The sequence below is a fragment of the Nyctereutes procyonoides genome, unplaced genomic scaffold (genome assembly GCF_905146905.1).
Source record: "Nyctereutes procyonoides isolate TBG_1078 unplaced genomic scaffold, NYPRO_anot_genome, whole genome shotgun sequence".
NCBI lineage: Eukaryota > Metazoa > Chordata > Mammalia > Carnivora > Canidae > Nyctereutes > Nyctereutes procyonoides.
Window position 1 is genome coordinate 29629260 of NW_026575134.1, and position 10003 is coordinate 29639262.

General features: G+C 35.0%; 1 pseudogene; it reads right to left on the bottom strand.

Moving 5' to 3' along the window:
• Window positions 1-8663: 8663 nt before the first annotated feature.
• Window positions 8664-9522, bottom strand: LOC129494382 (E2F-associated phosphoprotein-like; annotated as a pseudogene).
• Between the last annotated feature and the right edge of the window lie 481 nt (window positions 9523-10003).

The following is a 10003-nucleotide window of genomic DNA, read 5'->3' on the forward strand; positions in this document are numbered from 1 at the left end:
ACACCTGCTGGATCACATATTCCCCTCTGCTGTGGAAGACCCATTATTCATGATTGGTGCCGTAGCTGAAACTGGTTTAGGATTGAACCACATAAAGTGCAAGTCCACAGGTCTGTGTGGCACAGTGGATTAAGCATCGACTTGGCTTCAGCTCAAGTCATGATCTCATGCTGGTGAGATTGAGCCCTACATTGACTCCATACTAAGCATAGAGTCTGCTCGAGATTCTCTCTCGTTCCCTCTGCCCTCCAGCCAATGTGTGCATGCACTCTCTCTCTCTAAAATAAATAAATATATCTCTTGCAAAGGATTAAGTGCAAGTCCTAAGGATGAGGTTAATTTATTTCCTCACATTGTGAGAGGAACAGGGTTTTGCCTTGTGTGGAGAATTAATTAAATTTGCAAAGTTAATATTTAGAACAAATGGGCTCTTGAGGAGAAAACCAAGACTGTTTTCTTACTAGTGAGAGATTTAATGCCATATTTATAGATGTAGAATTAATAAACACAGAGCTGTTGAGGTTTTAAATTTTAAATTAATTTTCATAAGCCTAATGGGTTCATTTCATAGTTTGAGTGAGTATATCTACATCCTCATAGCATTTAAACAAATAAAACTTTCCATTGTAAACATAACAAATGCAATTCCTAAAACAAATGCCTTTTACAAACTTTGTGGGTAAAAGATTAAAACAAACTCTTCACAGTTCAAATGGTAATCTCAATGACCTGTTCCGTATCTCAAAGACATTCATTCCATTATTTTAGAAACACTGAAAGAACTATAAACATGATTACAAATGTGGGGGTATGCTTTTTAACTCAAGTAAAACATTTGCCCAATCTAATTAATAGTCTTTATTCCTGGAGCCTCTGAGGTAACGGGTATGTAAATATTACCTAATTGTCTCTACCTACATTTTGACAGTATAAATTCCAAGCCTTTTATGAACAAATTTATTTTCTAAACTAAATACTATTATGACTTGTGATTTCTATTTTCTTGTAATTTCACCTAAAGATAAATCAAATAATTTGTAGATTTTTCATGTTAATTTATAATTAAGTGTACAGTGAGTATAAATGACAGATTAAATTTAATTTCTTCTGTTAGCCCGTTTTATTTTGTTGGTTTTATTCATGAAATTCTCTCAGTAAGAAGGATTTCCTGTTCTGAAACTCAAAATTTCCACAACCTGAGGCTCACTTATTTTTGAAACCCAATGGATGATAAAGCCTTATGGGAAAAATTGAATGCATGAAGAAAATGAACGCATTCCACCTCTCCTGTCACCTTCCTTTAAGTGTTGTGAATCAAGTGAAAAGTGCTTCTGTACTCACTGTACAAGATTCTGAGAAATTCAATCTCATCCATGCTATGTGTAGCCCTTCCACTTAACTACAGTACCACAAATATATGAAGAAATTTTGTGTGGCCTGAGCAAAAACAGAACAAGAAAATCTAAATATCCAACCATTGTGATTCCAACCTGGATATTCATTGGACCAATCCAAGCATCCTGTTTGGATTCTTGACAACTCACTACCTCGATATTAGGAGACCTGAACTTCTCTGGGTATTCACAGAAATGGTTCACAGTTTATTGTCAAGCACTGATATCACCCCCAACCCAGACATTTCTTACTATCATGGGAAGCTCCCTCCATACTGTATCAACTTTAGTCTGCCCACTTGGCAGGTAACAAATGTACATGTTAAATTATTTGGTTCTGAATCTAAGCTTGTTCATTTTCCAAAACAAAAAACTTCTCAGAGTCTTGCTTCCTTGCTTTCTGGTTGAGTGGGGTTGGTGAGGAATGGGAGTGAGTGGTTGGATGAAAAATATAAAACTTGTTTTCCTTTTTTTTTTTTTTAATTTATGATAGTCACAGAGAGAGAGAGAGAGAGAGAGAGAGGCAGAGACATAGGCAGAGGGAGAAGCAGGCTCCAAGCACCGGGAGCCCGACGTGGGATTCAATCCCGGGTCTCCAGGATCAGGCCCTGGGCCAAAGGCAGGCTCCAAACCTCTGCGCCACCCAGGGATCCCTAAAACTTGTTTTCCATTCTTCAATAGAAGTACAAAATAAGTATATAATAAATAAACAACTCATTTGCCACTGTGTTTGTGTGTGTGTGCATGCGTATTGTAGTCTAATGGAAGGGAATGAAGAGGAAAGAAAGAAAAGAAAGGAAGGAAGGAAAGAAGAACCATATGCATAGACTAAGTTATTACATTTAGGGTTTCTTCCTTCCCTTTCCTAAAATAAATGTACTTTCCTATATCAAATCAAATACCTTTTGGATAGAAGAGCTTCCTTTGTGAAGGGATCTGAGTGAAATGTTCACTAATTGGGCAGTATCGTTACAATAGTTCTTAACTAGGGGCTTTTATTCCCTTAAATTCAAGTTCTGTCCTTTTTAACAAATACAAATAGATCTTAAGAAGTGGAACACTGCAGGAATTGGTGTTGGAAGACAAGTGTTTCCTCCACCTCAATACCGCATGTTCCGTAGTTCACAGTGACAACATCTTTACGATCTTATTTTGGAAAAGGCTGAAAAGATAAAAGGAAAAGATGCTCACTTTGCTATTTGATATTTTTAAATGACCATTACATCTTTTTTTTAATTAAAATATCTAGTACTAGGACATGTTCTTGTTCAGTGAATATAGGAACGTTAACCCAAACAGACACTACGTCTATATACTGTTTTCTTGAGAAATCTTAATTAGAAATTTCACAAACTAGTGTCTAATATTGAGGTGATCTTTGTGTATATACTGATACTGAGCATCTAATTATTTTTAAAAGCTTTACCTTGTAAGAATTTCTGCTTTCTGTGAAGTTATATGCAATTACAAAGAAAGCTAAGCACAATTCCTGGCACATATCATAAATAAAGGTATTTTATGAATGATAAAATAAATAAATAACCCATGTTCATTGGAACCGAACAATCTTCTGTATTCAAGACTGATGCTCTCACTTCATGGTACCTAGATAGTACAGCCATTATAGATTATTCGAAATAATTTGTTTATCTTATCTGTGATTTCTCAAGGGTGCAAGCTGTCTGTGTCTTCCTCACTAAGGTGTCAGCAGAACCCAAGAGATAGCTGATGTTCAGTAACTACTGAATGAACAAACACTGGCTATTTCACTACTCAATGAATGAATGAATGAATAAAATGAATAAAAGAATGAAAAGGAGAATTCCAGGGGAAAAACATTGAAAAGGTAACTAGAGACAAGATTACCATAAGTCTAATATTTCTTGCTTTATTTAAGATTTTATCTGAGAAAGAGAGCATGAGCAGGAGGTAGGGGCAGAGGAAGAGGGAGCAGCAGACTCCCCAGTGAGCAGGGAGCCCTACACAGGCTCAGTCCCAGCTCCCTGGAATCATGACCTGAGCCAAAGGCAGACGCTTCATCGACTGAGCCACCCAGGCCCCTAATATGTCTTGCTTTAAATAACTGTCTTTAGTGTTACTAGATAATTGGGAAAAAATATAGTTAAAAAAGAAATTAGCCTCTTTTTTATCTTCAGTTGTATGATGAAGAGGTAGAGGGAGGAAAAGCAAAGATGAAAATCACAGAGGCCAAGGTACAGACTTTATATTTACCGGACATACCTCTCTAAATGGCTTCTTTCATCTTACCACACTTTGCCAATGTAGACAACTCCCATTCTTCCATGCTCTCCCAAATTTTTGTCCCAGTGCCATTAACCCAGTCAATTATGGTATTTATCTAGCTGAGCATTTCCAAGATTTATCATGTGACCCAGTTCCTTGTCAAAAAAACATCTTTCCTGCAAGTCCTGGGTGTATACTTTTATCTTCTTTTGTGTTCATGCTTCATTTTTCTGACTCACTTACAAGCTTTTTAGCTCTAGAGAGTCAGTTCTGATACTGAAGATTTCTAAAACTCTCCTTAATAAACAGTTGCACCCCTTCTTCTTCAAGTGGGCCTGAACAAATAGCAAACTACAACAGAAAGTGGGCACCTGGGTGGCTCAGTGGTTGAACAATGGCCTTCAGCTAAGGTCATGATCTAAGGGTCCTGGGATCAAGCTCCACATCAGGCTTCCTGCCAAGCAGGGAACCTGCTCCTCCCTCTGCTCCTCCCCATGCCCCCTCTTCCCCTGCTTGTGCTAGCATGCTCTCTCTCAAAAAAATAAAATCTTTTTAAAAACTTCTAACAAAATAAAAAAAAATTACATAATGAAGAAACAGAAAAACTCCTGTTGACAGTCATACTCCCGAGAGAATGGAGGTGTTGGAGATGAGATTAATTTACCCAGTCTTTCTAATTTATAACCCAGACATATTATTTCCTTGAAGAGGAACGATCAAAGGATAGAGAGAATCCAGAAGTGAATCCTGAGAAATTCCTTATCAAAGCTAGAAGTATATAAAAGTGTTTTGTAAAACCACCTATCTACATCCCCACATAGACTTAGCTATACTTTAGCTGTTCTCATCCAAATAATTATTTTTAAATGGAATTTATTTAAATATAAATCCTGGGCTTACAATTTAACTTTGACCTTTTCCTTTTGTTTCAGTGTTGTAAATCTTTTTACTCAAAATTTCAACTTTCCTATCTAATGGCATTACATGTTCAAAGAACTTTGATTTTTCTTTTCTACCCCTTAGCTTTTCCTCCCATGGCCTTTCTCAAATCTTTAAAGAGTAGGTCCACCACCAACCTTAAGTAAACTTCAAATCCTAGGAGATACACATAGATCCTCCTGTTCCTTTAATTTTATATTTCATTAGTCATTTAGTTCTTATGGTCCCACTTTTTATCAAAATTGTATGTTTCTTTTTGTTCCCATTTCCACTAGTCCATTGTCTCTAAATCTTTATACTGTCACCCTATATATTTTGTGTATATCACAATCTAATCACAGCCTGAATCGCCCTATGCATTTATTGTTTTATTCCTTTTGATCTCCCCAGCTAGAATTCCAGTACCTTTTGGGAGTGTCTTCTCTGACTTCTGCATTGCTCTATCCCTAATATTTTGATCACTGGGTAAATACTCTATACAGTTAGTACATGATTATGAAAAGAAATTATTTAATGTTTAATGTTGGATAAGTATATAAATATATTTGTTTCATTGAAAAAGGAAATAATTATATAGAAGATTCCATATAAACATGAACAAGTTAGTAAATATTTTAGTAATAATTTTATACATTTTTCTCTGATAGTAGTCACTACTTTTCATTATCATTAAAAAGGGACAAATACATCTTCTTTGTAAGAATTCAAAATAAAACAAAAAGTGAAATGTCTGTCTTCTATGTGCCTAATACCAAGAAATATTTTTAACTTCTTCCCCTCCATAGTAAGGCAACTCTACCTTTAAATCCCAAATAAAACCTTTGTAAATATGTTAGTTTCACCATACTAAAGACTCTGGGTCAGTATTTCCACATTTGGAGGTTTCCCTCAATTCCACTAGGCGTTTAATTTTTCTTCTCCAACTACACAATAGCATGTTGCTATTCTATCTCTAAACTTCATCAAATTTGTTTACTTTCTTTCTTACAGACATCATCATATTATCTTAAAAAGACAATGTGCGGAGCTGATTAAGGGCAGGGAATATGTAATCTCATTAACCTAGTTTGAAAGATCCTGGTTTTGATATTCTTTAGCTATATTATCTTTGGTAAATTAATGTTTTCAAAATTTAATGCTAATTTAAAGAACCCAAAAACTATACATGTCATAAAAATACCTACCAATTAATGGTTTTAGCCTTAATTCAAATAATATAAAAGAACTTATGTTGGATATTCATGGAGATTCTCAATAATTCACATTATTTTATTATTGTATTATAGTACTTTTTAATGTATCTATGTCCTGTATTATTTTGTTAAATCCTTTATGACAGAGACAAATTATGATTTATTATTTTATCTCTCCTTACCTATTTTGGATTTTAAAATTTCCAAGACAAATTGTAAATTAGGACAAAATATTTGAACATAAAACATATAATTATATCCATGCTAGTGTAGGATGCTTTAGAAGGAAAAAAATAACCTTGCTAGATCGGGATGAGGTGCACACACATAGTTAGGATCTTAAATTTCAGGTATAAAAAATGGCTCAAAATAAGAATGATTATTCATTACATTATCTCTGCAAATACATGATCATAAAGGAGAAAAAAGATAGAACTCCTAAATATCTGAACAGCATTTAATATTTGAAGAAACTGCAACATCATCTTTAACTAGCTTTTACCTTTTTTATTTTGAAAATTAGCAAAATGTTAAGAGAAATGAGGTTGGAGAGGTTATAAATTTCTTTAAATATATGATGCTAACTGGGTCCTTGATATAACATTTATTTTTACTTTAAACTATTTTCCAGTCAAAAAGTCATTAATAAAAACATGCATACAACTAATAGCTTTAAGCTGTAAATATATTATGAGTTCATCTCACAGCTTTTCAAGTAGACCAAATAATTTCTATTTGTCATTTTGCTCCCAAGTGTACATTATTTTTCTTCATATAATGTTTAATCTGATTGACTAGGCTAATATTAATCAGAAGATGACAAAAAGGAATAATGGCATTAATAACCAATATTTATTGAATATTCCAATTATATTTATATGCATATTATACATTGTCCCCCAAAATCTAATGAGGTAGCACTAATATTATACTAATTGTATAAGTAAATTTGGTGACTGGGGAAAATAAATAACTTTTTCAAGTATATAAACCCAGATTTGGAAAGTTATTGCTTGCTTAACTACATGTTTTTCCTACAAATGCTATTTAGTTCATTTGACTTAACAATTACAATGTTGAAAACTTGATCTGATTGTGAATATACACATTACTGAGTACAGTGTGTTTAAATCTACTACAAGGAGAATTCTACAAAAATTTATACAAAAATTTCTTAGAACGCATCTTACATTCCACCTATCCATAATTGAGGAGATGAAATAAATATTTTCCGAGTCTAACCATCTGTGACAGTTAATATGTCAGCCTGACTGGGTTATGGGGTCCCCAGATATTTCACCAAACATTATTCTGGGTGTTTTTATGTGGATATTTTTGGATTAGATTCACATTTTAATCAGCAGATTGACTAAAGCATTGTCTTCCCTAATGTGGTTGGGCCTCATGCAATCTCTTGAAGACCTAAATAGAACAAAAAAGCTGAGTAAGAGGGAGCTCCTCTTGCCTGCCTGCAAGAGCTGGGAAGTTGGTTTTTGCTGGTTTTTGAACTCAAACTAAAACACAAGTTCTTCTCAGGTCTTGAGTCTGTAAACTTTCAGATTGGAGCTTTTAAAACCATTGGTTTGCCTATTTTCAGACTTTGAACTCAGACTGGAAGGAACTACACCATCAGCTTTCCTGAACTTCCAGCTTTCCGATTGCAGATCTTGGGGTTTCTCAGGCTCCTTAACAACACGAACCAATTCCTTATAATAAAATCTCTCTATAGATACAGAGAGAAAGAGATCGAGATATACGACAACCTCTTGGTTCTATTTCTCTCGAGAACCTTAATACACCAAATGTTTCAAATGTGGAAAAATTTAATGTATTAACTAAGAATTGGAAAAATACAACCAATTATTTTATTATCTACAATGTGGGAGTAGACTCGATTTGCAGTCTAGCTTCTATTATTTTTAACTCTGTTCTTGGAGGGTTAGATTCTGAGGTCAAAAAGATTTTATGAAATACAAGTCAGCCTTAATATTAAATTATCTATCTAAAAAAGATAAAAGTTTTAATTTTAGAGAATCACAAACTCAAAGAAAAAATTAAAAACTCATTTCACTCCTTTTTTTAAAGATTATTTAATTCTGATGTAATTGTGGTGAATCATTGTTATGAAATTTTCTATCAGACCTCTGTTTAGGTTGCTTCCAGCCCCACTTCACTGAAACCTAAGTTGTCGATGAATATGAGTAAAAGTAAAGGCAATATTCTCTTAAATACCAAGGCCTATTTCCATGAAGCACCTTCAGTTTTCTTCTAAAGAGGCATTTTTTATCAAGATTTAACATTGGTTTTACTCACTTTTTCTTTTTTACCTTGACTGCTTTATTTTATTTTTTTTTTTACTTATAACTCCAGAACATTTTAATTCTAAAGAACTTTAATACATGAAAAGGCCCATAGTTTCCAAATGCCCATCAAAGGGAGAATGAATCATCAGTCCCATCAGAGCTGGGAAAAAAAAGGGGGGTGGGTGGAGGGATAAAAGCTGACAACCATTCTCTTTCAAAAAGATAAACATTGCGTCCTCAGATAACCACTCAGAATGTTACTTGATATGAATAGGCAAGAGGGGGATCCCTGGGTGGCGCAGCGGTTTAGCGCCTGCCTTTGGCTCAGGGCGCGATCCTGGAGACCCGGGATCGAATCCCACGTCGGGCTACCGGTGCATGGAGCCTGCTTCTCCCTCTGCCTGTGTCTCTGCCTCTCTCTCTCTCTCTCTCTCTCTGTGTGTGTGTGTGTGACTATCGTAAATAAATAAAAAAAATATATATATATATATATATATATATATTAAAAAAAAAAGAATAGGCAAGAGGGAAATAACTGTCCATAGGTGCCTTATATACTGTATTGGGCAATTAAACGTCAACTGAGCTATTCAAGAATGACTTGGTAAAAGGTTGAGAAAATGAAAGACTTCATCCTTGTAAAAGACAGCCACTCCAGTGGAACATTTGGTGCATATGACTGGGTGATACATTTCTTCCACTTGTGCCTCTATCTGCAATGCAGCGTCTTCATGGTTATACCTCATCTTCTTATGGCCCCACCTTTTCTTCCTGTTCTCTGGGATTTTGTATCTTAGAACCTTCTCTTTGTTGACAGAACAATTCATCACAAACATTGCTCTATACTGAGTTTTGTATGATTCATGCCTTTGGCAATCAAGACCTAGTGTGGTCATGCAGGCAGGGCAATTCAAGACAGCATCACTATTTGGAACAGGCTGTTGTTGTGGATGTGGTCTCTGTATTCCAAAACCATGGTAGCCTCTTCTTTGTGCATCAACCCAGGCCTGATCTCTGTTATCTTTTTCAGGATCATAGAATAACTCATCATTTGTTGGAATCCGGTGTCGTCTTTTCTTTTTCTTCTTAGTTACCTGTGCTGTTTTGTCATCATCTATAGAATCAGAATCAATATATATCATCATAATACTTTGTCAGAGCTGTTCCAACTTTTCCAGTTCCCGAGGAAGACCCTGTTTCCAGAGAGGATAACTTGTCCTCCATTGTTTTTAGGGTGGAATTTAATTCAGCTTCCGTTTCTTTTTCAAATTCATCTTCACTAGATGATTCACTTTCTCCAGTAAGACATTCTCTGATGAGTTTTCTTTTTTGGTCAGGAGTTCCACGTAAAAGCACATCCACTTCATCTTCAGAACCGCTCAAAGCAGGTTCCTTGTCGCTAGGCTCTTCCAATGTGTAGGGGTCGTACTCATCCTGGAGCTAGTTCATGGTGACCTATACCCTCAGACGCCAACTACAAGCGTCCACACAGCACCTGTTTACTCCACAAGTAACCCTTGACTGCTTTATAGTAAGCTTCTTATGCTCAAAGCAACTAAGAAGTCTCATTTGGAAAGCCAAATTATCATTAAAATTAACTTTGCAAGTTCTCTTCAGACTCTCAAGATGGGAGATGGGGGAGAAAGAGTAAAGGGATTCTGCTTATAACTATTTACAGTTTAGGTCAGACAAATCATCAGAATCTAGATCGAAAATAATGGGAATGTACAATTAAGCTATAGTAGAAACTTTGAGAATTGCCAATGTTTATAAAGTGAAGGGACTATTTTAAAAGAGGAAACAGCAGGAGGTCAATAGTAATTACAAAAATAATAAAATCATTTCAAGAATAATGATAAAAAAGCAAGAGATGTTATTTGATAAGAAATTACACAATACCACATCAGTTACCATAAAACCCTCCACAAGC